This window comes from Choloepus didactylus, chromosome 27 (assembly GCF_015220235.1).
Source record: "Choloepus didactylus isolate mChoDid1 chromosome 27, mChoDid1.pri, whole genome shotgun sequence".
Lineage (NCBI taxonomy): Eukaryota > Metazoa > Chordata > Mammalia > Pilosa > Megalonychidae > Choloepus > Choloepus didactylus.
This window is the reverse complement of record NC_051333.1, coordinates 15193903-15221409: the sequence shown is the minus strand read 5'-3', so window position 1 is coordinate 15221409 and position 27507 is coordinate 15193903. Positions and strand designations below refer to the sequence as shown.

Here is a 27507-nt window from a genome sequence, read left to right as displayed (position 1 = left end):
TCTAATTTGCATATTTATGTCGTTTAGAAGGGTTGGGAAGTTTTCCTCAACTATGTCTTGAAACACTCTTCCTAGCCCTTTACCCTTCTCTTCTTCTCTGGGACACCAGTGATTCTTGTATTTGTTCACTTCATGTTTTCCATCATTTCTCTGAGATCCATTTCAATTTTTTTTTTATTTTTTCACCATTTATTTTTTGTGAATTTGCATTCGATTGCTCTGTCTTCTAGTTCACCTATTCTTTCTTCTGTCTCTTCAAATCTGCTTTTGTGTATCTCTAGTATATTTTTAGTTTGATCCACAGTGACTTTTATTTCCATAAGGTCTGCTATTTTTTTAATATACTCTTTCAAATTCTTCTTTATGCTCTTCTAAAGTCTTCTTGATTTCCTTTATGTCTTTAGCTATCTTGTTGAAGTTGTTTTGGAGATTTGTTTGTAATTCTTTAATTAATTGCTCTAAATTTTGTGTCTCTTCTGTCTTTTTAATTTGTTTGGTTTGCCCATCTCTTCTGGATTCTTTAATTGCTTTGTGACTTTCTGTTGGCTTCAGGGCATTTGCTTGTCTTTGTAAGGTTATTTTGGAAAATGTAGGATTATTTGAACATTTATGTATATTTTGGGAGAGCTATAGCTTGCTGGAGTGCAGTTTCCCTATCCTACTAGCAGGTGGTGCTCTTGAGCTTAGCTTGCTGAAGTTCAGTTTCCCTATCCTACCAGCAGGTGGCTCTCTCAAGCTGGTCTTCCTCCAACTTTCCCTATGGGATGGGTGGAGTGCAAACTGTGTGGGGAACCAATCAATGCCCTGGTTCTCTGTGTACACTGGGAACCGTCTGCCCTGAGGCTGCAATGTGGGCCCTGAGCAGTTAAGCAGGGAGTCTGCTCAGGGCTCCCTGCAGATCGAACGTGCCCATCTCCCTGCCTGTCATGTGCCCATGAGTCTTGGGGTGTGGAAGGGGTTCCTGATGTGCTGGTATAGCACCCACTCTTATCCCTGCCTCTCTTTGGTGCACACCCTGGACTTCCATGGGGGGAGAGCAAATGCTGCCTCCCAGTTCTGTCACTGGAGCTCCTAGCCATGTGGCTGTGGAGGATCGCCTCCCCAGCTAACCACCAAGGTAGGTGCATGGGGGTGGAGAGCCGCTGCTCACTCCCTTGCTCGGCTGCCATCTCATTGCTGCTGGCCTGGAGGCAATCCTGGCCAAAAAACACTCACCCATCCCCCCAGTTGCCCCCTCTTGTGTTTTTGTCCACATCCCCTCCACATACTGTGGGGGACTCTCTATGGCCTGTCACACCCCTAAATCACGGTCCTGGGTGTCCTCCAGCCCTTCTTTAGTTTCTTTCATGGAGGAGAAGCTTGTTCTGCCTCACCTACTTTATCATCTTCCCGGAAGTTCTGGTTCTTGTTTTTATATTCCAGACCCAGAGGTAAGTTAACTGTAGACATTATCTGAAGACAGTCTTATGCTGTATAGCAATTATCTACAAACAAGCTCTAGGTTCTCCAGAAATGCTACAGGATGAATCTTGTTTAAATATATTAAACTAAAAGGCATTCTCTCAAATGAGTTTAGATGCATTTTTATTTTTAGACAACCTACATGGCATGTTTTTCTTAAAAACAATGTCTCCACTCCAAATAAATCAAGGTCAAATAAATAAATAAATAAATGAAGAGTTCAAGATGGCATCAGTCAGTCTGTCTATGTGTGGGAAACCGAGTCTTCCATGTTGCCTGAGGCGTATCTAGGGTGGTGGCTTGGAACGCTAAGCCACAGGCCTGCATGGAACGCCGTGCAGGCATGCCCTGTAAAGATATGTGTCTTGTGACTATGATGACAACGTTTACCATTGTCCTAAACCTAGATTGTTCCATCTGATATGCAACAGGATGTAAACATAGGTATCTGGTGGGCTCTCCTGAGCCTGAGGACATTTAGCATATACTCCCTGATCTTCTGAAATAAATAATTGGAGCAAAGGTTCATATTGTCCACTTAGCACGAGATGCAGTGGGCCCCCTGCTCCCTTAATTCTTAACTTTGTGTCTGTGTCTCATTCCTGCACCACCCTGTCAGCAACATCTGTGTTCTAGTATTGTATGGTTGAAAAGCAGCAGCCAGTTATGATGACAGGTGATAGATCCAAGGCATTGCCAGTTTGTTAACATTTCTCCATTTCTAAACCATCCTTAAAATCACATATGGGGTCACACCATCCTCACATTAGTCCAGGAGAGCAACCACACCATCTGGTTTCATGTTTTCACCAATGTAGAACTGGTAGTTTTTGAAATTTGCAAGGATGTGCTTGACTTTTTCTGCAGCCTCCGTCATAAAAGGTTTTACTCTTTCTGGTCTCTGTTCTTCAAGTCTGCCTTTGACAGATTCATGTACTCTTTGATATACATCTTTTATTTATTTTTTTAAATTATCATATTTTTATTGTAGAATATAACATACATACATAAAAGTGATAATTTTCCAAGTACAATTTAACAAGTAGAGATCAAATTTCAAAAAGTATTATAGGTTACAATTCCAGTTTCAGTTATTTCCTTATTACGAAAGATAACATACATACAAAAAGGTAGTATCTTTCAAAGTATAATTTAACTAGTAGATATATATAAGAAATTTCCAAAGTTATTATGAGTTACAGTACCATAGTTTCAGTCATTTCCTTACTGTGAAAGCTAACATATATACAAAAAGGTATAGCTTTCAAATTATTATTTAACAGGTAGTTATAGAACAAATTTCAAAGGATGCTATGGGTTACAGTTCCACCATTTCAATTTTTTCCTTCTAACTATTCTAATACCCTAGCAACTAAGGAAAAGAAAATTATATAAAGATTCAGTATTCATAATCTTTGTGATATACTACTTGTAGGCTTCTTTTGTGAAGCTGGTTTCCTGCAAGTGATGGTTCATGACATTATCAACACCGGTGATGACTATTCTTTCTGTACCTTCATCTTCGTGGCCTTCAGCAGAGGCATTTTCACCAGTGAGCACGTCATCAGTGCCACCCTCTGTCCTACTGACCGTCTTCCCGTCCACCTCCAGGTACCGCCCATCTGTGATCTCCCGGATCTTGTAAATGTTGTGGAATGTCTTATGGTTGGTGACGTCCCGATAGATGATCATGATGGCACTGGAGAGAGGCTGCGGTGGCACTGGTGTGGCAGAAGCCCAGTGATAAGAGTGATGGGGGGGGGGGTGGGAGGGGAGCGGAAAAGCAAATACAGGTTTTTTTCTGAACCAAAGTCTTCATTCCTCTTAAGTAAATACCTAAGAGTGGGATTACTGGGTCATATAGTAAATGTGGGCTTAGTTTAAAAAAACAGAAAGCTAGGGGTTGTATCTTCCATAAGAGGAAGGAGGTAGAACCCAGCTTTTCCTTCAGAACCAGACCCCAGAGCATGGGGAAAAACAGCCAAAACAGAAACTGAAGGGGCCACATCTCCTTCCACCAGTTGGGAGCGACAGGCTGACAGGTGCCAACTGCTGGGCAGGTTAGGGAAAGCACAGCAACTGGAAGCCTCGCAGGAAAGTCTGCCATTCTTCTAAGATACACCCTGTATATAACCCCATTCTGAGGCCCGAACCTGTTCTGGTCTGGGAAAATCTGATTGGGGTAACCAAAGAAACCAGATGCTAAGACAACAAAAAAACTACAATCTATACTAGGAAAAATGAAGATATGGCCCAGTCAAAGGAATAAACTTAAATGTCAATCAAGATACAGTTGAGATATGGTTTCACTTTAATGAAACAGTCTATTAAAGATTTTCAAAGAAATATGCTAAATCAAATAAACCAAATCAACAAGTTCAGGGGAGATATAACAAAAGAGATGAAGGCTATAAAGAAAACTGGGCAAACATAGGTAGAAATTGAAAGTTTGAAAAACAACTGGCAGAATCTATGGAAATGAAAGGCACAATACAAGAGATAAAAAACACAATGGAAACATAATAGCAGATCTCAAGAGGCAGAAGAAAACACTCAGGAACTGAGAACAAGACACCTGAAATCCTACACACAAAAGAACAGATAGGGAAAAGAATGGAAAAATATGAGCAATGTGTCAGGGAATTGAATGACAACATGAAATGCAGGAATGTATGTGTCATGAGTGTCCCAGAAGGAGAAGAGATGGGAAAAGGGGCAGAAGCAATAATAGAGGAAATAATCAATGAAAATTTCCCGTTTCTTATGAAAGACATAAAATTACAGATCCAAGAAGCCCAGCATACCCCAAACAGAATAGATATGAATAGACCTATGCTGAGACACTTAATAATCAGATTATCAAATGTCAAAGACAAAGAGACAATCCTGAAAGTAGCAAGAGAAAAGCGATCCATCATATACAAAGGACGCTTCATAAGACTATGTGTGGATTTCTCAGTAGAAACCATGGCAGCAAGAAGGAAGTGGTGTGATATATTTAAGATACTGAAAGAGAAAAACTGCCAACCAAGAATCCTATATCCAGCAAAACTGTCCTCCAAATATGAGGGACAGTTTAAAATATTCTCTGACAAACAGACAATGACAGAGTTTGTGAACAAGATACCTGCGCTACAGGAAATACTACAGACAGAAAGGAAGACAGGAGTGAGAGGTTTGGAACACAGTTTTGGGTGATGGTAGCACAGCAATGTAAGTACACTGAATAAAGATGACTGCGAGTAAGGTTGAGAGAAGAAGGTTAGAAGCATGTGGGACACCAGAAGGAAAGAGGAAAGATAAAGACTGGGACTGTATAACCCAGTGAAACCTAGAGTGCTTAAGAATTGTGATAAAATGTACAAATGTGTTTTTACATGAGGGAGAACAAATGAATGTCAACCTTGCAAGGTGTTAAAAATAGGGTGGTATTGGGGAAAAATACAGTCAATGCAAACTAGAGAATATAGTTAACAGAAACATTGTAATATGTTTCCTTTAATGTAACAAAGGCAATATACCAAAGCTAAATGCCTTTAATAGGGGGCATAAGGGAGGGGTATGGGACTCTTGTCATTGGTGATGTTGTCTGACTCTTTTATTCTCCTTTAGGTTAACTCTATCTTTCCTTCTGTTGCTTTTTACCTGCCATGGTTTTTCTTTCTTTTTCTTTTGTCTCCCTACCTTCTTTGACTCTTCCTCCTTCTTTGTGGAAGACATGGAGATGTCCTTATATAGATAGTGGTGATGGTGGTTTAATACATAAATATATGACTATAGAGAGAACCATCAGTTGTTTACTTAGTATGAAAAGTATGGTGGGTGAACAAAACCATCTTTTAAAAAAAACGGATTGATGGAGAAACATTGAGGGCACTACATTGAGTGAAGCAAGCCAGACACATAAGGACAAATATTGTGTAGTCTCACTGATATGAACTAGTTATAATATGGAAACTCATAGACATGAAATGTAAGTTACCAGGATATAGAATGAGGTTAAAGAATGGGGAGCAATTGCTCCTTATGAGCAGAATGTTCAACTAGGTTGAACTTAAGTGTTTGGAAATGGACAGAGGTGACGGTAGCACATAATTGTGAGAATAACTAACAGTGCTGAATGGTATGTGAATGTGGTGGAAAGGTGAAGCTTAGAGTCACGTACGTCACCCAAAGGAAAGTTGGAGGTTAAAAGATGGGAACGTATAAAACAGTGAATCTTGTGGTGGACAATGTCCCTAATTAACTGTACAAATATTAGAAATCTCTTTCATGAACTAGAGCAAATGTATGACACTATAACTAGAAGTTAATAGTAGAGGGGTATATAGGGGGAAAATATACCTATTGCAAACTATGTACTACAGTTAGTAGTATTTTAACATTCTTTCATCAGTCGTAACAGATGTACTATACCAATACTATGAGTCAGTAATGGAGGGGGGAGATTAGAGATATGGGAGAATTTGAGGGTTTTTTTTTTTTGTCTATTTCTTTTCTGGAGTAATGAAAATGTTCTAAAAATTGAAAAAAAATTGCGATGGATGCACAGCTATATGATGGTACTGTGGGCAACTGATTGTGCACTCTGGATCTTTGGATAATTGTATGGTATGTGAACAATCTCAATAAATAAAATTAAAAAACAAAGCAAAACAATTGGCTATGTATGTGAGTCTGTTCTGGATTCTGTTCTGTTCCATTGACCTGTATGTTTATCTCTTTGCTAACTCTACACTCTCTTGGCTTTTTTGGAAAGAAAGAAATAAAACTGTACCTGTTTGCAGGTGACATGATTGTCTACATAGAAAATCCCAAGAAACTTACCAGAAACCTCCTAGAACTAATAATTGAGTTTATCAAGGTCGCAGGATACAGGTAGCTTTATTGTAAGTTTTAAAATCAGATGGTATGATTCCTCCAACTTTGCCTGGAGCTACAAAAAGTCCTGCTGGCATTTGACTGGAATTGTGTTAAATCTATAGATTAACTTGGGGATAACTGTTATCTTTATTATGTTGAAACTTCTAATCCATGAACACAGTATGTCTTCATTTATGTCTTCTTTGATTTCTTTCATTAGCATTTTTGTTTTCAGCATACATATGTATATATTTTATTAGCTTCATACTTAAGTATTTTATTTTTTTGGAGTTATTGTAAATGATACTTTTAAAAACCTCTGCCGGCCGTCAAGCCACCATTTCTTCCGGACACTGCCCTCTAGGGGCAGCTTGGACACCTGAGACCGCCGGGTCAGTTCAGCGGCTCGCAGAGAGCATCCAAGAAAGTCAAATCACGGCTCAGCGCGATTGTGCGTGTGACACGTGAAAGCGTGCGAGCAGGCAAATCGCGTGCGTGTGCCTGAGCTCCGTACGCATGTGCAGCCCTGCGCCCGTGCCTGGGTTCTGCCGCGTGGGCGAAAGCACGTTACGTCACATTCTCTTATAGTAAACGCTTGGCTGTGACGTCGTGCGTGCCAGTGGCTTTAGAGCCTTACGTGACTCCGTGATCGAGCCCCTAATCGCTGTGCGTGTGTCTGCGTGAGCGCAAAAGAAGGGCAGGGTTCGGTGAGGACATCGTCCCCGGGTCACCGCGAACCGAGGATGGTTCTCTAGGGACTGACAGCGCCACCGGGCTGTGGCTTTCAACTAGTCTATGAGAAATCGTATTGGAATGTTGATTTCAATTTCATTGTCTCCAAAGAGCAATTTTTTGGGGGGAAAATTGACGTCTTTAAAAAGAAATACTTCTCATCCCTTACTATGTTACTGTACTTCTATTTGGAACTCAGATCTTGTATTATGTTCTGAAATAAATACTTACAGTTTTCTCTTTACATACATAGGTGATAAAACTATAAAGGGAAGAGAGGGATAAAAAATTCCGAGCCATAGTTGCTTTTGGGGGCAATGTAGGGATATAAATCAGGAAGGACACCTAAGGGATTGCACAAGTACTTGGAATGTTCTATTTCTGGGGCGAGACACCTTATCTTGTGTTCAGGAGAGTTTCCTCATCTAGTTTAGGGAAATACTGCAGCTTTTGCCACATGCCCGTTGAAGGTAAATTATACCCCCATCCTTCCATGCCTAAGGCAGAGTCTCCATCTGTGGAATCTTAAAGTTATAAAATACACGCGCTTCTAAATGATGAAAAACGCAGATGCAGACAGAGAGAGGAGAGGAGCCCCCTACACAGGCTGCACCTTCAGAGGTTAGGAAGTGAGGTGACTTTCTACTCTCCATTTTGGGGCAAAGGGAGGCTGCTATAATGTCACAGATCTAACTGGGTAAAAGGAAGACCCTGGCATTGTGCTCCTCAAAGATAAGACAGTAAACAAAGCATTTGAACATAAGGTGGGAACTGCACAATATAAATTTAGATTGTTATGCAAATGAACTTAAATATCCCATCCTTAATTCTTTATTTGTCAAGTCACAATGGAACTGTGATCTCACCCACAGGTCTCATCTCAGGATGAAGAGTGACAGTACTCTAATTTCAAATTCTTAGAGTCCTCCTTTCCTTAGGCATTGCTAAGGAGTCCCCAGAAAGGCTGGTACCACTAGGGAATATGCCTTGGGAACCATGTGTTCAGCTCTGGGACTAGTTAGATAAGGCAAGAGGCTCACTCCAAGGCAGCCAGCTGCTCAGTGGCATATTGTACTTTCTTTGCGGTTTCTTCAGATTCTTTCTGCTAATTGTTGGTTTCCTTTACAGTCTTGTTCTTGGCTCTTTCTTTGTCCAGTTTCAAAAATTCACTGTATTAATTCATCAGATTGCTTCTTGACAGAAAGGAAAGCACAACCAGATGAATGATACCTTTCATGTTTCTCTATGGGGTCGTCATCTGGCTCCCAGCCTTCCAACTCCTTGAAGCAGAAGAAACACTGAGCCAAGTCAGGCTCGTTCTCAGTGGGACAGTGGATGAAGCCGGCCTTGGCCACCTGCCCCAGGGTACAGATGCAGCCCTCCAAGAAGGTAGAGATGTGGTGGTCCTTGAGATAGAGCTGCCAGGTGGGGGGCAATGATGGGGCATCCATGCTGCCCTTACCTGTGCTGTGATTCAAATCTCCCTCCTTGATTTTTTTTAAAAATTTAATATTTTCTAGTTGTTGTAGGAGTATTTTAAATTAATCAGTGCATTAGAAACATTCTACATGCTATTCCTGAATCTATTGAGATTCCTTGAAGTTGTTTTCTGCTAGCTTACTGTGACTCTTGCTAAAATCAATCCTGTTACGATTCTGATTGGTTTCATATTCATGTGGATGATCTTTCCATACTTAAACCATGTCTTTCAGTGATCTTGACCTGCACCCTACCTCATTCACTCTCAGAATCAAACACTGATCTTGTCATTATCAGTAACTGCAATATCTTAACAATCTCATTTTCATTACTCCCTCAATCCAAGACCCAGAGCATAAGACATCCCAAGATCTAGAGCACTCACAACTACCCTGGGTAAGGCTAGGTTTAGTCTTGAGAAGTACTTTCTAGCCAAGAGACCCAGGTTGAAGTAAGTGAGTGAGGATGTCCAGGAATGATTTAGGAACCTGGTTAGGATGCTCAGATTCCTGTCTAGATTCTTGATGAGTTTCTGCTGCACCCTTACATAGATCACCAATCATCTTCTCTTTTGACCCTGAGTTGGAGTCCTCTGTGTCTTTGAATAAATCTTATGCAGGGAGTGGAGAGAGAAGACAGAGTAAACTTCATGTCCCTCAGAGTCTGGGGTCCATTATAGCAATGTGTTTAAATATTGGAGGATGAGGGAGTAATGGGGAAGGAAAATTATTAAATAATTAGGTGAGCCAATGTGTGTGTAATGATTCTCTAAGCTTCCAACTGAAATAAATGTAGCAGTAATGATGGTGGTGGTGATGATGGTGATGAAGATTAATGAGGGATAAACAGCTTCTGGGACTTGGACATCTGTTCCCCCCTTTGCTGCTCCCAAATCATAATTTGATGGCCACTGTAGCTTGCTCCCTAGAAATTTGACTCTAAGAATCTTTCAGATTCAGGACCCTGTAATTCATTACTCATGTATCACTTTTTAACCATCCTTTATCCCTTCAGGTCCTCACTTTTCTACTTAACCAGCTTAAATTCCATGATACAACATTAAAATCTACCCTCCTACCCCCCAGAAGCTCCCTCAACTTGATCTTTTTATCACACTCTCCTGCCAAACCCTCAAACCTGGTTAAATTCAACTCCTGTCTACTCAGTGCCTGTACCTGTACAGCTGAACACAGCAGGAGAAAACCACACAACTGTGCTGACTGCTTCATTTTAAACTCACAACCTGTAATGTCGAGTGGGCCTTAATGTTTCTTGGCAACCATGCTGTCATACTCTAGTCTGCTCACTCTCCAGATGCTTCTTTCATTTGTTCCACTTTCTCTAAGTTCCAATAATTTCTACCCCTTTCTTAACCACAGCTAATGACCCACTTTCCTATTTCACAGAGATCAACATTAGGAGGAGAATGTCCACTCACCCACCAGTACAATTACCAGCCTACATCCATCTGTGTGAATATACGCTACCTCTTGTTACTAGATAAACCATGAGTACAGCAGCTTTTCTGAGTTCTGTGAATTGTTTTGGTCTCCTTTGCTGTTTCTTTATCTAACTTGCCTCCAAAAGTTGCATTGCCCTAGAGACCTCAGAGCTTAACCTTGGACCTCTGAGGTCCACCTAGATCCCGGCTGTAAATTCCACCTCTATGTGGCCAGCTCCAAATTCTGTATTTCCTACCTGGTTCTCTCTCCTGACCTCTGGATTCATACTTCCAACTGCCTGCTCAATAGTTCCACTGAAACTTTCCATAGGAATCTCAAACTTATGCCCAAATCCAGATTCCCGGTCTTCCTTCACAATCTTGTTCTTCCTTTATTTTTCCGATTCTCTGTAATTGGAAACCCCTTCTTGTAACTGCTCAGACCAAAAACCTTGTAGTAACCATTTAATCCTCTTTTCTCACACCTCATATCTAATCTTCAACATATCCTTGTCAGCTTTACCTTCAAAATAAACCCAGAGCCCAACCGCTTCTCATTAGTTCCAGTGCTCCCTCCCTGGTCTCCGTCACTGACACCTCTCAGCCAGCCAGTGCCATCCTCCTTGCAGTTACCTTTTCCTGCCCACAGTGTTTTCAACATAGCAGCCAGAATAGCTCTTTTCAAACATAAGGGAGATCAAGTTTATTCTTCTGCTCAAAATTTTTCATTGACTTCTCATCTGCTCTGCTTATATATTGCAGTGTAAACAAATTATCCCAAACTGTAGCAGCTTAAAACCGTTTTATTTCACTCACAATTTTGTAGGCCAGAAATTTGGGAAGGACTTAATATGAAATTAAAGAAAGGTCCACCTTACTCCAGAGGTTACAAGCGAGTCACTAAGGCCGGCCCAGATTCAACAGGAGGGAAACTAGATCCTGCCTCTCAATGGGAAGAATGTAAAGAATTTGAAGCCACCTTCAATCTTCCACACCATCCTACCCAGAGTAAACGCCAGAGCCCTCAGTGTGGTCCAGAATTCTGTTCAAAATTAGGCTCCTGTCACCTTTCTGATGCCGTTTCCTGTTCCTCTCCCCTTCACTCACTCCATTCTAGCCACGGTGGTTATCTTGTCCCTCGGACATTTCAAGCATGCTCCTTCCTGCTTAGTGCCTTTGTGCGTGCTGTTTTCTCTGCCTTGAATGCTCTTCTTCCAGACATCTGCTCTTTGCTATAATTTTTTCTTCTCGGTAAAGATTTCCTTACTATTACGATTTCAGTACTCCTGGGTCATTAAATTACTTTTTTTCCTGAATTATTTTTGTCTGTAGTATTTATCACCATTTGACTTACTTATGTTTTGTTTATTTGTTTATTTTTATTTATTTATTTTTTGTTTCTCCACCTATCAACTTGTAATCTCAATGAGGCTGGGGATTTTTTTTTTTTTCTAATGTTTATATTTCACATACTTTTATTATATGCTGGGATTTGATGGTATATATATTCCTTTGTCTTTATAATTTTGAATAAACCATTAAATGTATGCTGTCTTAACTTTCAAGTAACTGATCTTCTGGATGTTTTCTAGTCCTTCTGTGACATGTATTCACTGTGGTCCGTGACTCATGGAAAGCTTGCATCTAGCAGGCACTTTCTAGGATACCTGCATACTTCTTCTAAAGGTTAATTACATGCTTACCAAGAGCCAGTGATTAACTCTCAAATTTTTTGGCCAATTATACTTATTATTGTACTATTATTTAATTAAGTATTTCAGAAATGAATTAAATGGAAATGTAGAGAGAAAGTTATTTCTATGAAAACAGGTGACTACTTTGGAAGGACTTAATAAACATGAGTTGCTAAAAATGCAGTTAAGTGAAACATGGATGAGACAATTGTAAATACTTGAGACAAATCCGACAAGTCTAGAAGAACTGTTTACTCATGTTGCTTTTCAAGCAGAGGTGATGTTTAAAATATTTAACTACTAGCAGGGCATGATTACTGGCTACTTAGAATTGTTGCTCTATCCATGACAGGGATGGTGAACAGCCTTCCTCCATGTGCCTTTGAATCTTCATTCCATTTCAAATAAGGTGATCCTGGATCCTAAAATCATGGAAGATGCGTTAAGGGTGGACCCACAGGATAAAAGATGGAAAAAAAAAGACTTGAACCTATATAAAAAACTTGGCAAACACATGCACATTTTAACTGTTTTAAGATAAAATGTTTAAGATAGTTAAGATATATGTGAATTGCTTTTTTTTTTGCCCCATTTTTCTACTCATCCATCCATAGACTGGACAAAGGGGAGTGTGATCCACATGGCTTTCCCAATCACATTGTCACCCCTCATAAGCTACATTGTTATACAATCATCTTCAAGATGCAAGGGTCCTGGGTTGCAATTTGAGAATTTCAGGTATTTACTGCTAGCTATTCCAAGTCATTAGAACCTAAAAAGGGTTATCTATATTGTGCACAAGAGTGCCCACCAGAGTGACCTCTCAGCTCCTTTTGGAATTTCTCGAGGCTGGGGATTTTTGTCTTGTTCACTTCCATATCCCCAGTGCTTATTAGAGTTCCTGGTATGTAGTAAATGCTCAATAATAAATTTGTTGAACAAAGATACAAATTCAGTGCTGTGGTTCCTAAATCTCACTGATCATCAGAATAAATAGGTGAATTAAAAAAAAAAAAAAAAAAAACACAAACAATACAGATACCCAGACACTGTCAACAGAGATTGACTCAATAGTTTGTGTAGGCCCCAGGAGTCCATAGTCTTAGAATATTCCACAGGCAATTCTTTCAAGCAGCCTGGATCAAGAACCAATGCTATAGTGAATATGGACATGGGCTCTGGACTTCGCCTCTGGAGTCTAAGCTGGGTTCAGGCCACAGTTCTGAGTTCTTACCACTCTGAGCTTCTGTTATCTCTAACAGTACTATATTAGTTATCTATTGCTGCCTAAAAAGTTAACCTCAAAGCAGCAGCCTAAAACAATAAGCATTTACTGTCTGTATTAGTTTCCTATGACTGATGTAACAAAGTACCACAAACTAGGTGGCTTAAAACAAAAGAAATTTATTGTCTTACAGTTCTGGAAGCTGGAAGTCTGAAATCAAGGTGTCAGCAGGGCCATGCTCCTTCAGAAACCTGTAGAGGAGAATTCTTCCTTGCCTCTTCTAGCTTCTGGTATTTTGCCAGCCATCCTTGGTGTTCCTTGGCTTGTAGGTGCATTACTCCAATCTCTACCTCCATCTTCGCATGGTCTCCTTATAAGGACACCAAACTTTGCTCTTGTATGACCTTATCATAACTAATTGTATTTGCAATTTGAAAACAAGGTAACATTTTGAGATACTAGGGGTTAGGACTTCAACATATCTTTTTAGGGGACACTATTCAACTGGGAACACTATCGTACAGATTCTATGGTCAGGATTTGGGGGCAATTTAGCTGGCTGATTCTGGCTTAGGGACTCTCTTGAGGCTGTTGCCAAGACGTCAGTTAGGGCTGCAGACATCTGAAGGCTCAAGACTGGAGGATCTACTTCCAAGGTGGCTCACTCACAAGAGTGGCAAGTTGGTACTGGTGGTTGACAGGAGGCCTCAATTCCTTGCCACATGGATCCTCCATAAAGCTACTTGAGTGTCCTCATGACATGGCGGCTGACTTCCCCCAGAGTGAGTGACCCAAGAAAGAGCAAGGTAGAAGCCTTGATTTCTTCCAAGATTTATTCTAGGAAGTCAGACACTGCTATTTTCTCAGTATCCTACTGGTTATATTTAGGCCAGCTGTGTTCTGTGTGTAGAAGGACTATGGAGGGGCATGAATACCAGGAAGTGAGGATCTTCGGGGGCCGTCTCAGAAGCTGGCTATCATGGGTATGTCCTTCATAAGATTCAGGAAACTTCAATGAGATAATGCATGTAAAGCACATCTAAAGTGAAGGAGTGATTGATCCATATTTGGCTTGTCTGGAACCTTCACAATCCTTACCCATGGAGAGCAACTTGATGCAGTTTTTCTGTACATGAGTCTTTCCTTTATTTCCTGTAGACAAACTGGGACATTCCAAAGAAATATGTAAGTTAGGTCAAGACGTGAGATGTTTTATTGGCCAAACGGATGCATTGAGATCTAGTGCTTCTACAGAAAACAGTGAGAATGAGATTAAATTTAGCTTTCACACAGGACAGGTGTGTCTAGCAGGGTGGGGCAGTTAAGGAATTGGTAGAAGGTTAAAAAGACAAACTGTAATCCACAGTCAGTCCCCCTGTTTATCTGCCCACTATCCACAGTCAGTCCCCCTGCTTATCCGCCCACTATCTACTATCCTTGCAGGGTGGAGCCTCGGAATAGAGGTTCTCAAAATAGCCTCATAACTTGTTACCAAACTAGCCCAGACTGGCTCTAAAGAGGCCTGGGCATAACCATTTAGTCAGGGGTGGGGATTTGTTCCAATGGTTCCTAATGTTGCAAATTTGCACAGGAAACATATTTCAAATGTTTCCAATTTGGGCAGGCTGCATGTTTCAAATTTGCGCTGGGTAGTTAGGCTTGTCAATAGAATGTAACCTCTGGAGTATCCAGCCAAAGGAGAAACAGGGGAGGGACTTGCGGTTAGGTTTAGGGAATAAATACTGCTGAATCTATTGTTCTGGGCGCCAACCCCCACATTTTGGTTGGGCGCCCGTTCTTGCAAGATCGTGAATAAATTCTTTTCTTCTCCACAATCAGGTGAGCGTTTATTCCTTTTCGGAATAGTGCTTGTTTCTCACAACAGTACACAGTGTGCAGCCTAATGAAAAAACTTGGCTGGTCTTTGTCCACATTCCCGGTTAGCAACTTCTGAATCTTTGGAATTTCCTGTGATTGGAGTGTCTTTTGCTTTTCATGGTAGACCTGGGACCATACCTGATGGTTAATATGCTAATGAGAAGACAGGGAGGGGTTAACTACACCTGCAGTCTTATGGTGGGGGCCGGACCTACCAGGAAGACAATCATGTGATTAGCAGATTGGGACTTTGAGCCACATCAGTATGGACCCACTTTCCCAACCTCTGGGAGGGGAGGGGGGCTGCCAGTTGAGTTCAACCACATGGACACTGGTTCAATCAATATGCCTACAAAATGAGATGCCATATAAACTCGGGGCACTTGAAGCTCCAATGAGCTGCTGTGATTGAGAAAATCCACTGCTGCTGTGCCAAGAGGATGACACATTCTGACTCCAGATGGAGAGGACATGGAAGCTTGTGTTTGAGATCCTCCCAGTCCTCACCCTATGCATCTCTTCTTTTGGCTTCTTCTGATTTGTATCCTTTTAATACAATAGAGTTATAATTATAAGTACAGTGCTTTCAGTGAGTTCTGTGAGTTGTTCTAGTGAATTACCAAACCCAAGGGGGTTGTAGCCAGTTGATCAGAAGTGCAAGTGGTCTAGATGCCTGAACTTGTGATTGGTGCCTGAAGGTGGTCTTGTAGAGGATGGCCCTGAATGTGTAACCGAGAAGTTAGGATTTAGCAAATGATTATGAATACTGAATCATTATATAAATTTTTTTTACTTTTGAAATTTCTGAACTGTAATCCAGATGGCTTGATCTCTGATAATGATTGTGTAAGTAAATAGCCTTTATCTTGCAATTTTAACAACCTTGTGACTGATCCCCACTCGTACCCCCTTATCCTGTTTTTCAACTTTGGAGTCTTATGATCACTAAATACAGCCCCTAATGTTTATTAATGAAGGGCCTTGAGTCAGTCCACTCCAATTCCAAAACTATCTTGTTAGAGCTGGATCTAACCAAATTGGCCTGCCTGACATGCACAGTAGCTTAAATTTTAACCTGTAAGTGACCTCATTTAATATTAAAAATTGCACCCATCATCATATTAAGGTCATTTTTTACATATGTTCTGTGACTAAGTGTGTAATCAATTGTGCATTCTCAGTAATTAATCTCTAACCTTGTCATCTCGAACCATTATGCTCATTTTCCTAAAACCTGCCCGTCTTTTGATACTATAAGACTATCAGAGTTATTGCTGTTCAGGGAGACAGATTTTTAGGCTGATAGACCAACTGATCTCCTGCTTCACACTTGGCAATAAACTCTTTCTCTCTTTAAAACCTCAGTGTCTCGGGAATTGGTCATTTGAGTGCACTGGGCAGAGAACCGACCACTTTTGATAGGTATCAAACCTGTGGAGTCTGGCTTAACTCTGGGTAGTTAAGAGTCCAGACTGAATTGACTGAGTGACTCAGCAGTCTTTGCTGTTGCTGATTGAAGTTTCTGATACCCATACGGTTGTGCCAGAAGCTGCTGTGGAAGTTGTAGAGGTTTTTGATAACCTACGCAAAGTGAAACATGGAGAAATAGACTCTGATAATAAACTTCTTACATTGGTGTTCTCTAGCTTATAAATGCTACACACAAAGATCCTACCAGCAGCTTAGCGTTAGGGCAGAGCCTTCAGAACCTGGGGAGGGCCTCCTCCATGTCTCCAGCTTGCCTAAGAGTTTGATAATATTCTGCTGCCTGGGCTTCATTTCTCATACTCTTTTCTTTCTTCTGCGTGATGGCCTGGGAATATTGAGATATGGAGAGTTGGGAGCTAATGAAGGTTCCAGAACCCCAAATGCAATTCTAGCCTTTTTAATGCTGTTTGCTTCCTGTGGATCAGTATGGAAATTCCAAGGATGACAATGGCAACCATGTCACTTCTGCCACATTCTGTTGGTTAAAGCAAGACACAGGCCTGCCCCAGTGTCATGGAGAGGGGAAATGGATCACACCTATTGATGGTGGTGGTGGTGGTGGTGGCTGTATGTTCATGGTGCCGGGAGGGGTACTGATGAGAGTTATAGTTGGAAACAATCTTCTAAACAAGGATGACAAATAAAAAGAGTTTCTTATGGAAAGTTCTTTTGAATTAGAAAGGCAGCCAACATCCAAAGGAAGTTGTAAAATAAAAGCCATAAATCTCTCTAATTGTATGAAATCATAATTTGGTTTTCTTCAGGAGACTAAGTGTTCCCATACTCTAGATTATAGGTCTTGAAGACTCCCAGGACAAATGGAAAAATCAGGTAAAATCCCTTGTGTAAAATTATAATGCCAGCTCTTTCTCATAATCACAAATGACATGTGAAAACCTCACATCAAGAAAAGACTGTTTTCTTTATTTTGAGCATCAGCAATTGGCCACAGTGATTCTTTTTTGTTGAGTGGGATTAGCTACCTAAAAGCAAAAGATTTTCTCATCAGCTCTTGACCAGGTACTACATTTATAAAACCCAATGGCAAATATTATTTGCTGCTCTAGCTCAAATGTCCAACAGCATCCCTGGAATTTAAGCATGAGACTCCATTAAGGCATCTTCCAAGCTGGGCTGGAGGTAGAGTTGATTCCTATGACTGTTCCTATCCCTGGCTGCCTAGACAACCTCCCATATTTAACAAAATATTTCCCTGACTATGCTAGTTTGAAGCTGTTACGTACCTCAGAAAAGGCCATGTTCTTTTAATCCGTTCCTGTGGGTACAGACCTGTTGTGGGGGGGACCTTTTGGTTAGGTTACTTCAATTTGAGATGTGACCCACCGCATTCAAGGTGGATCTTAATCCTTTTACTGGAGTCCTTTACGAGAGGATAAAGGACAGAAAAAACCAAGAGAGCTTAGAGAAAAAGCCCCCGGAGGAGCTGAGAGAGGAAGCCACTGAAGCCAGAAGCTGAAAGCAATGAAACCTGGGAAGGAAGGGCAAGCAGATGCCGGCCATGTGCCTTTCCATGTGCCCGAGGTGTCCCAGACGCTGGGGGCCGTTCTTCAGAGAAGGTATTGTCCTGTTGATGCCTTAATTTGGACATTTTTCGTGGCCTTAAAACTGTAAATTTCTAAGCTAATAAATCCCCAAAGCCAACTCATTTCTGGTATATGGCATTCTGGCAGCTTTAGCAAACTGAAACACTGACCTAGGACATATAAAACATACATGGAACATATAAAATTTAAAGAGAAATTTGAGAGGAAAATAAATTGCTGTAATCCTACTTGGGAAGACACCAACCAATATTTATGAATAATTAATTCTGCCTTCTGAGGCTGAAAAATCACCTTCCAGTGCAATCCTGGGTCAGCAGGGGATGAAGCTCACCCATGTGGTTGTAGGCAGGATTCGGTTTCTCACGGGCTGTTGGATTGAGGGCCTTAGTTCTTCATTGGCCATTGACTGGACATTAGGTGGACATTGCCACACCTAATGATATCATTCTTTCATTTCCTTTAAACTAAAGTGGTTCCTCCAATTTTTTTTTCTTTTTTTTGCTATCTTGACACTGACAATGGCTGGGGAGTTTTTGAAGAGTCCAGGCCAGTTGCCTTACTGAATGTCCCATAATTCTGGAATTGACTGTTTTCTCATTGTTAGTTTTAGGTTAAACATTTTTTGACAAGAATTCTACATAGGTGATAATGTCCATTTTATCAGTCCTGATGATTCTTGCAGGAGGCTATATTTGAGACCCACAGATGAAGTGGACAGCAAGACCTGAGTTTGAGACCCACTGCTAGCTTTTTGTATGTTTGTTTTGTTTGTTTTTGCATAATAGCTGTAGGTTCTGGGAGTTCTCTAGCTTATAAATGTTACACGTGACTTATATTGCAGATGTGTCTATATGTTGCACATAAGCCATACAGGTCTAACCTTGGGGCAGGGACTTCAGACCCAGAGGAGGGCCTCCTTTCAAATCTTCAGTTTGCTGAAGTTTTTGGTAACATTTTTCTGCTGAAGTTTTTGGTAACATTCTTCTGCTGTCAGAGTTTGATATGTTCTTGCCGCCCTTTCCCCCATGCCACTGATGTGAACAGAACCTGGAAAGGTAAATTCCCAGATAAATCTCTAAATAAAGGTCAGTCCTCAAAGCATCCCCGAATGCTTGTCCCAAAACTATGGTAGTATTAGGATCACTGGGGAAAAAGCAGCCCATCATTTCTGCGCCTTTGTTGGTCTTTTGACCACTAGAGGGCAGCCAAGTCAAATTTCGATAGAAATGAGGGCTTGGTAGAAACAAGTTCTAGTAATTTTGCGGATTTGCTGATCTCTTTTGACATTGTTAATGCTGTGAGAGATTCTATCCAAGTTGCCACTCACCATTCCTCTCCTGTTGTTGGGTTTTGGTTTTGGGATGGGGTCAGAGCAGTGTGCCTGAGTGTTGCGTACTTCCTCTGCTGCTATCTTGCTGTGGAGGTCTCCTGAAATTTTGTGCATATTTCAGGATGGTATATTTCTGAAGTACTCCCCAGAACTGGAACTGAGTTTCCCCATTCTAAATCTACAATTAGCTAGCTTCTAATAAGAAAAAAAAAAAAAATCAGTGAAACATTTTCTCTGTATGTTTACCCCTTTTATGTTTCACTGAGGAAAATGAGGCTGGGCTAATTCATTCCGCTTGGGTAGTTAAAACTAGGCTATACTTAGATAAGTGTTTTCCCAGACCTCCCCAGTATCTCTTGTGGAGAAGGATATCATCCACGTATTTATATCAATCTTGTAACAAATTATTCTTCTTACCCACTATTCCGGTTTGCTAATGCTGCTGGAATGCAAAACACCAGAAATGGACTGGCTTTTATAAAGGGGATTTATTTGGTTACAAAATTACAGTCTTAAGGCCATAAAGTGTCCATCAACAAAGGGTACCTTCACTGGAGAAAGGCCATTGGCACCCGGAAAAACTCTGTTAGCTGGGAAGGAATGTGGCTAGCGTCTGCTTGCTCCCAGGTTGTGTTTCAAAATGGCGTTCTCCAAAATGTCTGCATCAGCTTCCAACAGTGGTCTTCAAAATGTCTGTCTCAGCTACGGTGAGCTGTGAGCTCCTCCTGTCTGAGCTTTTATAGAGCTCCAGTGAACCAATCAAGACCCATGCTGAATGGGCGGGGCCACACCTCCATGGAAATTATCCAATCAGAGTTATCACCCACAGTTGGGTAGGGCGCATCTCCATGGACACAACCTAATCCAAAGGTTCCAACTTAATCAACACTAATATGTCTGCCCCTACAAGACTGCACCAAAGAACATGGCTTTTTCTGGGTGACATAGTACATACAAACTGGCACAGCAAATGGTTCTCAATCTTGTATAATAGCTGTAGGGAATTGCTTGGGAGCTTTAAAAAGTATTTATGCCCAACTCCTTCCTTCAGAGATTCTGACTTTATTGCTGTCAGGGGCAGTCTGGTACTGAGGTTTTTAGGAGCTCCCCAGTGGTGTCAATGTGTAGCCAAAGCTGAGAAGCACTGTTCTAACCCAGTCCTTGATCGTGGTTTGAAAACTGATGAGAATTTCTGCTGACTTGTTCAAGACTCTGCTGTTATATCAGTTGTATTGTCTTCATTTCTGTTCCCAATTCAACCACAATTATGGCCAGCTGAAATCCTGCTAAATATTTCACTGTAATACACCTATGCTTCCCCACTCCTTGTTTATTCCTATACCTGTAACAGTCCCTTGCACATGGTACATATTCAGTATTTATTGAATGAATGAATGAGTTCACATTCTTGGGACAATTAGTTTTATATTTTGTGTTCACATACTGAGGTCTCCAATATATCTGGGACTACTCTCTTTTCTCCCAAATCTTAAAGTATGATTTAACTGGCATTGTGTTTCCTGGCAAATCACTACTTATTTAATAAATTGTTTCTAAATGGCTTCTTCTTCAACAGGTGTATTTTTAAAAAGATGGTCATTTCGTTTCCATGTCTACCTGTAAAGATCATACAGTTTACAAAGGAAAATGGTAGTTGTGCTTGACACGACCCCACTATCTAGGACAGGATACCCTGCAGAAGAATGATGGGTCTCCAGATCCCGGAGAGAAGCTGACCTATTAAGGGTTTCACAAATGGTTTTCTTTATAAACATTAGTGAATACTGCTGACAATGGATGGCATATTCACTACATTACCTGTGTAATAAATATCTCAGGGTGAGCCCCCTGGAATCTTGCTGGGGACAAGAAACTGAAGAAGCATTTTCGTCCTTAATTAAATCCTAAATCTAGCTCTAATGCTAGGATTTCTTGAATATAGCAAAGCTCTGAACCTTTTTTTGCCATAAAAAGCAGTTTTATTGGGAGTCTGGTGCAAAGCCACGGAGCCAGCTGCTGTAGCAGATGCAGTTCTCTTTTAAACGCTTTAGCTGCTAGCTCCCCTTCCTACTGTGCTTGATGGCTAAAGTTGCCGCATGTAATGACAAAGAGGAAACTATTACCTGGGTTCTTATATTTAGAGGGCTCTATACTTACAGGGCCAGCAGAGACCACAGCTGAAATGGTTGAGATCATTCAGATCTGGTCCAAGCACCTTTTCTCTAGTTTTCTACTTGTATGATCTTAGACAAGAAACCTGATTTCTTGCTAAGCTCCCGTTTCCCTCTTCCTCCCCCAAGCCATCAACAGCTTCACTCATTTTGGGGGAAGCCACCTTTCTCCAGGTGCAGGCTACAGGGTCTTGCTGGGTATCAGGATGAGGTCTCCACATACCCCAATCCAGAGGTTAAGTGTTCAGTTAATTTGACCACCCACAATTCCTTGGCAGATGATGTTACCAGACCAAGGCAGTGGATTCTTTTGCCTGATGTGCTCAAATGACCAATTCCTGAGACGCCGGTGTTTCAAAGAGAGAAAGAGTTTATTGCTACATGCGAAGCAGTCAGATGGCATGTTGGTCCAAAATCTGTCTCCCTGAACTGCAGTAATTTTGATAGTTTTATAGTATCAAACTATAAAACTGGGCAGGTTTTAGGATAATGAGCACAATGGCCCCAAATGATGTAATTAGAGGTGATCTAATTATTGAGCATGAGCAAATTGATTACATGCTTAGTCACAGAATGTATGTAAGAAAACGGTGGCCTTAATATGATGATGGGCCTGATTTTTAGTATGATAATGAGGTATAGGTGACTTGCAGGTTAAAGTCTAAGCTACCGTGCATGTCAGGCAGGCCCATTTTAGTTAAATCCAGCTTTGGTTATCAAGATAACTTTGGACTTGGGGTGGGTTAGTTCTGGGCTGACCCAAGACCCTTCATTAATAAACATTAGGGGCTACCTTTAGTGATCATAAGACTTTAAAGTCGAAAAACTGGATAAATGGGTACAAATGAAGATTAGACACAAGGTTTTTATAATCACAAGAGCACAAGATAAAGGCTATACAATCATTATCAGGATTACAGTTCAGATATCAGGTATTTCCCTCTGTTTACTCGAATATACCAGAAAGTAAAAAGGAATATCTATATAATGATTCAGTAATCATAATCGGCCCTTAACTTCTCGGTTACAATTAGGAGGTGCGGTAACCTGTTACTGTGGTTCCTGGGGCTGATTCCCTTTCCCTGAGCCTCATTCTGTATCATCACTATTATTAGCATTTTTCTGAGCACTTACTAGGCCCCAGGTACTGCACCATACACTTTTTTAGTTGACCTATTTCTCTTCTAATGGTCTCCCCACCCCCATATCTTTTTGGCCACATCGTAATTCCAGTCTCAGGAAGAACTAACTGCTCACATGACTGCCCTGCACTCAAGTCAAGCTGTTGACTCTCCCACTCCCCTATTCAAGGACTCCTGATGAGGTCTGGAGAGCCAGGGTAGAAACTCACCAGGGTGGGAGAGCGTGGAAGGAGAACTTTGAATGTTCCACTTAATCACCCCGGAAAACTCCTCCTCCCAACTCTTACCTTTTAGCTGGAAAGTGCAGCCCTTCCTTCTATGGTACAATTCATCCTTTCCGTGTGACTATTCTGGGGAGTTGTGGTGTGTGGTTTATTTTTGCATCCTTCTACAAGTGACAATATCTGTGACTTAGTTTCTTCATCTATAATTAGCATACTGGTATTTATCTCCTAGGGTGGTTGTGAGGAATAAAGAAGTTAATATAGGTGACGTGCTTATAGCAGTGATTGTAACATATTATTTCATGTAAATGTTGGGTATTTTTTTTTCAACAAATGGACTTCAATGCTTAATTTGGGTTAAAGTATTTTTGCACAGACATGCAAAACACATAAAAAATGAACAAGAACATTCTTTCTTTCCACAAAAGAAAGTACTTTTAGAACAGCCACAGCCAAATTCAACTTGATATATGTATTAGTTAGGGTTCTCTAGGGAAACAGAATCAATGAAAGATATCTATGAATATAAGATTTATAAAAGTGACTCACGCAACTGTGGGTATGCCCAAGTCTAAATTCTGTAGGGCAGGCAGCAAACTGGCATCTCCAATGAAGATGTTCAATGAACTCCTCAGGAAATGAACTGGCAACTTTGATGAACTCCTCAGGAAGTGCTTCACTGGTCAGCCAAAGAAGAAGTGAAGTTCCTCTATCTGTCTCGCTTAAAAGTCTTCAACTGATTGATTGGATTAAATCCAGCCAGCTGCATTCTCTCGCTGTGGAAGACACGCCCTTCGTTGACACCATCAGTCACAGTTGCAGCCAATTGACTGATGATTTAATAAACCAACCTGATGGTTTATTAACCAGCCACAAACATCCTCGCAGCAACGGTTTGGCCAGTGCTTTCTTGGGTACCATCACCTGGCCAAGTTGACACATGAACCTAACCATCACAATATATATTTCAGAACTTAAAAACCATCTATAAGAAACTAACAAATCTTTAAATATCTGCACAGTTAAACCCAAGACACATACACTTGTCTTAATGTTGGAAATACTGTCTTGACATTTATTTGTTACCCTTATTGGTAGAGTTGCCTTTTTAAAGTTTTCCTAGGAGAAAATACAAGAAAACGACATCATCTACCCAGATTACCCATCATTCTTTGAACATTACTAGGAATAAAACTGTCTTAAAATAGATCAATTTCAAAAAAACATTGACAGAATGCTGGAGTGTTACTCTTATTTTCAGGATCTCTTTTTGAAAAGGAAATGAGTATAAGAAAAGCAATTTTGTCCTGGCATTGGTAGGATAACTGAGGCACAACTATACTGTTCACGAATTCAACATGTAAGAGTGTCTGCCTTAATAGAGATAAAAATGAATGGGTAATGAAGTAGAGAAGTCAGCTATATATGATGCACTCACTCCAGGGCACTTAGCTAATCCTCACTAGGTTTTGTTTTGTTTTGTTTTGTTTTTTAATTTTATTGAGATTGTTCACATACCATACAATCATCCAAAGATCCAAAGTGCACAATCAGTTGCCCACGGTACCATCAGACAGCTGTGCATCCATCACCATCCTCGTTAGGTTTTACCAGCACATCTCTGCAAAGAGACACACATCCTAATTTCACAGATACTTAACAATGATCGCTTGCCTGGTAGATATATGCTTACCTTTTGACAGCTCCAGTCTTAACTTCATAGAAAAAGTTATTATCAGATTCCAATTCTAGGTGCCCCAGCTACATGTTACCACGACAAGCAGCTTTCATTGTTTCTCAGGAGGGGTATTGTTGGCATTGTGAGTGGGCTAATTCTTAGTTGTGTGGGACTATCCCAGACACTGCAGAACATTCAGCATCCCTGGCCCACCCACGGAAATCCAGCAGTCTTCAAGATCACTGTGACAACCAAAACACATACAAATACATTTCCAAATGCCCCGTGATGGGAACTCCTGAGCTAGATGATTTGAAAGTCATACATGTTAACTTCATGACTTTCACAGAAAGTAACTGCTTCATTACCTTCATTGTAATTAAATGCTATTTTGGAAAGAGAAACTCATGGCAATTTGAAAGGCTCAGATGCACAAAGTGCAATACTTATCCCGAAATGCCCACATTCACAGGAAAATGACTGTTTACATTCTACTGGCATATCTTACCCCATTCATCTTTAGTGTAAAATCTTGTTCATCTATTACCATAGGATAAAAAAAACATGGAGAGGTTCGCAGTAAGCTCCCTCGCACTGATGGTCCTGGAAACTGCTGTTGTCTTTGCTCCAAAACCTGCTAGCTTAATAGTTGTTGCTGTTTCGGTAAAAACTGCACGACTTCAGGACTTCGTAGCAAGGACAGGCCTTCTTGTTTTAACACTTGTTCTAAACAAGACGGTCTTGCAGGACGACCGCCAAAAGATGCCGTTCTTTGTTTAACCATGGTGAGGATGCCATCTGCGCTTTCCTCCAGCTTCATTCGGCCCCCGCCGCCCACTGCGCCGCCGCTCAGGGCCTGGGAGCGCTTCTTCTTGTACTTCTCCTCGTACATCTTGTTGCGGTGCTTCTTGCACATTCACCGCTTGCTCCGCTTGACCACGTGGCTTGTGGTCTCGCGGCAGCCCTCGGACCTGCAGGTCTTGCTCGAGCCTCCGCCCCGCCGGTGGGCCGCGCCGCCCTCGCACCCCGACGGGGCCTCCCTGTCCTCCAGCCCTTCCGGGCTCGCCGCGCCCTCGCCGCCCGGGGGTCCCAGCTGTGAGCGGGTCCCTTTCGTCGCCCCCCACCGCGGCCTCGCAGGGGCTCATCACCAGCAGGGCGAGCGGCAGGCCCAGGCCGGGGGCCCTGAAGAGGGGCGCGCCGCTGGCGGCCTCGGGTCCTCGGCGGTGCCCCGCACCTCCGTGCTGCCGCGACCTGCCCGGGGCCCTAGCCCCCGCCTCCCCAGCGCCTGCGGGCCAATCGGCACCCCGCACACCAGGGACCTGGCCCTGGGTATTTTTTTTAATTATTTTTTAATTATTTTTAATTATTATTATTATTATTATTAATTCGCTCATCATCATTGGGTGCCAGTTCTCACCTTCGATTCCCCCTCAGGCTGTATAGGTGCAGCTGAGGTTGGTGCTGAGAATAAGGCTACTCATTTTCCTCCTAAAGGTTGGAATGGTCCCCAAAAGCTTAGTCAGGGAGAAAGACAGCTGTTGTGGCTCAGGCTGAGGAGATGGGGAGGCATGAGAAGTCCCTCCACACACACACACACACACAAATGAGGCGGAGGGGATGACTACCCATCCCACACCCAGCTCAGTCGCAAGACAGCAGAAGAGGCACACGGTGCGCACGTGCTCACGCTTCCGCTCCTGCCCGGCAAGCCGGGGTTACAGACCCCCAGAGAAGGGAGAGGTAGGGAGAGGGCACCTGGTCCAGAGCCCCATCTTACCAGGTTGGTTGCACTGTCGCAGCATGATCGCCTTTCTCCGGTGGCCTGGAGTTCTGAGGTGAGGCCTTTTAAAGGGGGGGCTCTGGTTGGGATTCTTCAGCGTCACCCTGACCACATCCTGCTCCACAGCCTTTCCTCTCTGTGACTGAAGGCTTTCTCAGGAATCTCACTCCTGTGGCAAATAGTGATGCAACAAGTACTGTCTTCTTCAGCCTCAGTCTAAGGAAGGTTTGGCTCCAATTGATCTGAAGCTGCAGCTGCTGGGCAGTGCAAGAGCCTTAGTGCTTAGACTACCCTTGTTCATGGGAAGCAGAAGCCTTGCGGGTAATTTTACTATGCATCTTCTTCCTCCTCCAGGAGAGAATCTGTGTACAAGCATCTCAAAGGGGGAGGGGATGGGCAGAGAGTGCAAAGGCCATGAGGTGAGACTGAGCTGGCAAGTTTGACGAAAATCAAGGCTTGTGAGACTGGAGCAGAGTGAGGGTGGAGGAGACAGAGTCACAGGGTGGGCCTGGCACAGATCTATGTTCCCTTTCTGGGGCTCTTCAATGAAAATGTCTAATAGAGGGACTTGGGTAGATCAATTAAAATTCATATAAATGATGGGCTTTTTGCAGCAATTTTAAATAATGTTTTAGAAAATACCTAAGAATATGAGAAAATGTGTTTAAATTATGTGTGAAACATTCAGACTGCAGGACAGTAATAGTGTGCTTCCAAATGTACTGAAATAAATGTGCCTTTAAAAAATGAAATGAAGGATAAAAAGCAAGAGATTAGCAATAATGCTGAGTGGCATGTCTGTGAGTGAATTATATTATTTTTGTTCTTTATTTTTCAAATATTGTTACCAAGTCTTACTAATATTATAAAAATATTCAATATATTTTTAAAAGTCAGGGCATTCTCTTATTTCAGAACTGTTTCCCTTTTTCATCTAGTCAGTGCCTTGAGACCTACTTGTTCCAGGAGAGATGGGAGCATGTTTTTTTTACTTCCCTGCAGGAGACAGTGGTGGGAAGAAACAAACACCAATTAACCATTTTGATTAGCCAAGGGTATGAAAGAACTTCCCCCTTCTCCTTTTTCTGCCCACCGCTCTCTTTCCCTAGAAGTGCCATCTCAGGGCTATCCCATCTGGAAGTGGCTGAGTGCTGCCTTCTTTGTGGAAGCCCTTCCCATGTGCATATATCCAGGTGGGGGTGGGATCGGCATTTCTCCAGAACCAGCTAAGTCTGGAAGTCAGACGTGAGATATGTTCGGTTATCATCATCAGAACTGGGAAGAGTTGACCTGCCTACATGCATTCACCTGTGTGTTAGTTTTGCTCCTCCTCTCACAGATCTTGATGGCCTGCAT

At 41.8% G+C, this 27507-nt stretch overlaps 3 pseudogenes; all 3 read right to left on the bottom strand.

Moving 5' to 3' along the window:
• Nucleotides 1–2165: 2165 nt before the first annotated feature.
• On the bottom strand, nt 2166–3153 carry LOC119521285 (annotated as a pseudogene).
• A 4834-nt stretch (nt 3154–7987) lies between these two features.
• On the bottom strand, nt 7988–8507 carry LOC119521286 (annotated as a pseudogene).
• A 14927-nt stretch (nt 8508–23434) lies between these two features.
• On the bottom strand, nt 23435–26173 carry LOC119521174 (annotated as a pseudogene).
• Nucleotides 26174–27507: the final 1334 nt, after the last annotated feature.